Source organism: Pteropus alecto, unplaced genomic scaffold (genome assembly GCF_000325575.1).
Source record: "Pteropus alecto unplaced genomic scaffold, ASM32557v1 scaffold115, whole genome shotgun sequence".
Lineage (NCBI taxonomy): Eukaryota > Metazoa > Chordata > Mammalia > Chiroptera > Pteropodidae > Pteropus > Pteropus alecto.
In genome coordinates, this window is record NW_006436814.1 from 1,752,687 (window position 1) to 1,755,682 (window position 2,996).

Genomic DNA, 2,996 nt, shown 5'->3' on the forward strand with positions numbered 1-2,996 from the left:
TCGTGCGGCCCGCAGAGCCGCGCGTCCGCCATCCGCAGCCCGGCCGAGGCGTCCCGGACACGACGTCCCTCCCTCTCAGGCCCGGGGTCCCTTTCTGCCACCTCCGGGAGAGGCGCCCCGCGCGGCCTTCCCATGGGTGTCGGTTGCCAAGGAAACGCGAATGGTGACCCCACAATGCCCAGCAGAGCCCAGCCTCCCTTTCAGGTTCCCAGCGCAAACCCTCACCCTCAGCAACTCGGGGGACACCAGAATGCAGGGTCTCAGGTAATTCCCAAGATCGCAAATAAATCAGCCAAGTTGTCCCTGCGTTATTTTCAGACGTGACCTCCAGCAGGTGAGAAGGAATCTGCGTAGTTCCTGAGGTCCAACCCCTCTTATGCTATTAAGCATCGACCCAGAAGGTTCCTGCACGACCTCCGCGGGATCGAGGCTTGAATTTCAGTCCCAGACTTCCATTGCCCTGGAGGCTTCAATTTTGCAGACTGGTTTCAGCGACCAGAGTTTCAAGAAAGATCTCAAAACCTGATTTTCTTCCTCGGGCCTCACCCAAAGGCCTCTTCCTTGTAAGATGATGATTGAATTTTTTTTCAATAATCTTTTTTTCTCATCGTACACATAGAACTTTTGTGGAAATTTTGAAAAAAATACAAAAAAAAAAAAACATCTTTTTTCCCTGCTTCTTTATATATTTTTTGCGCTTGTCAATTTTCTCAAATTCAAGTAAGAACAAGTAAAAATAACAATAGCCACCATGTATCGTACTTATTATGTGCTAAGTAAGCATTTCACCTAACACTTTGCATATTTTTTTTGGTAGCCCGCTGACAAGTGAGCAGGCTCTGGACTGAGTCTGCCTGAGTTTGAATTCTGGCTCCAACATTTACTAGCTTTAACTTCAGAATGACTACTTAACCTTCAGTGCCTCCGTTTATTCGTCTATAAAACTGAGATAATAATCCTATCTGTGGGGGTTAGTGTGAAAATTAAATGAGATAATATATATAAAGCATTTAGCACATACTGGGCACATAGCGTCCAGAGAGTAAATTGTTTTTATGCAATCCTCACAACACAAGTGAAGTAGTTCCCCAGTCATGTTCCCATTGTGCCGACTGAGAAAAATTAAAGTCTAAAGAGGTAAAAATCATTTACCTGAGATATCATAGCTTGTAAATTAAGGAGACAGAATTTGAAACCTAGAATCTTTGAACCCCGGGATAGTAAATGACTATATTGCTGTTGTCCCTTCTTCTACTATACTTAGCCTCCGAAATGTGCAAGTCGATAGTTAGGAGCCGGCATTTAGTGTTCGTGTAGCCTCTGCATGCAACAAAACAAGAAGGAAAAACCCCCAGCTATCCAGTTCTTATTTCTAGCAACTTTTTAAATTTCCAGTCATCTGGGCGGAGACTTTTCAGTTCCCATCACCCCCGAGCACACTAACAGTGTCCTTCGTTTGCCTCCTCACCTTGGCGTGACCACACGGAGCTGACCTCCACGAGCCATTCCCCTTTAAGAATGGCTTCATGTTTTATTAGGTCCTTCCCCAGCTCTCCGTGGGTGCCTCCTCCTTGGTCTGTGCTTCCTGTCTCCCGTGCCAAAGGGTAAAGCACGAGGTAAATCCCGACGGACAGATCTGGCCGGTAAAGAAACAACCAGCCCCAACTGGGACATTATTTACATTATTTACAGCAACCAAAGATGCCAGCTCCCCCACTGCCCGTACACAGAGCAACATTGGAACATAAGGGCCCAGATGACTGCAACGCAAATGGTAGGACACCCTGTTTCTGGGGAGCAAATGCAGCCATGTGTCAGCCTGCAGCTGCGACCTGAGTGAGCGAGGACAAGTCGGAAAGTCTCATGCATCATCAGAACCTGACAGGCGATGAGCAACGATCTAACCACAGTCTCCCAGGACGGCGAGAGGCCGGTGGAAACGGTCTTGCAAGCCTCCGAAGCCTTCATGTTCCAGGAGGATGACAGGGTGTTCTGCCAAGATTTAGACTCAGCTACATTTCAAGCCTGGCCCATGTAGCCTATGTGGATATGTACCAGGTCCCCAAGGCACCATGACAGAGCCATTCCTCTGGACAAACCAGTTCACATGCTTCCTGAATCTTTTGCTAGCTGTTATGAGCTGACTTGTACCCTCCTCTCCCCGCCGCCAAAATTCATAATTTGAAGACCTGTCCCCTAGAACCTCAGGATTTGACTATACTTGAAGATAGGGTCCAAAAAGGTAATTAAATTAAAACAAAGTCTCGAAGGTGGGCCCTAATTCAATATGACTGGCGTCCTTATAAGAGATTAGGACACAGACGCAGAAGGAAGAACATGAAGACGAGGAGAAAGCCAAGACCTACAAGCCAAGGAGAGAGGCCTCAGAAGAAATCAGACCTGCTGAAGCCTCGATCTTGGACTTTCAGCCTCCAGACTGTGAGAAAATAAATTTCCGCCGTTTAAGCACCCCGGTCCGCACTCCTAGCAAACGAATACACTGGCTGCCTGGCTTCGCCTCCCACTTTCCTCTGCCTCAAACCCCTCTCTTATTCCGAGGTCGCTCCATTCTCAAGACACCAGCAGGCCCTCCCTCGGTGCCCCAGCGCTCCGGCTTCTCCACGCAAAGGTTCGCTGTGTGCACGTTCTCTGTGCAGCTAAGGCCAGGTCTGCGCTCAGGCCACCCAGTGTTTCCAGGGCACCGGGAAGCGGGGCGGACCTCACGCAGACCTCAGGCCTGGCTTAGAGATTGGAGTTTTCTGACACCTGTCAACATCCACAGCTGCTGAGTCTTAGAGCACACTGGGTCTAAGGCTGGCAGATACAATACAGGAAACCCACTTAAATTTGAATTTCAGGTAAACGACAAATAATTTTGGAGTATAAGTATATTCTAAATATTGCATAAGTATACTAAAAGCGTTTTTGTTGACCAGAAACTCAAATTGAACTGGGCGTCTGTATTTTTATTTGCTACCTTACCAGGGACATGGGGA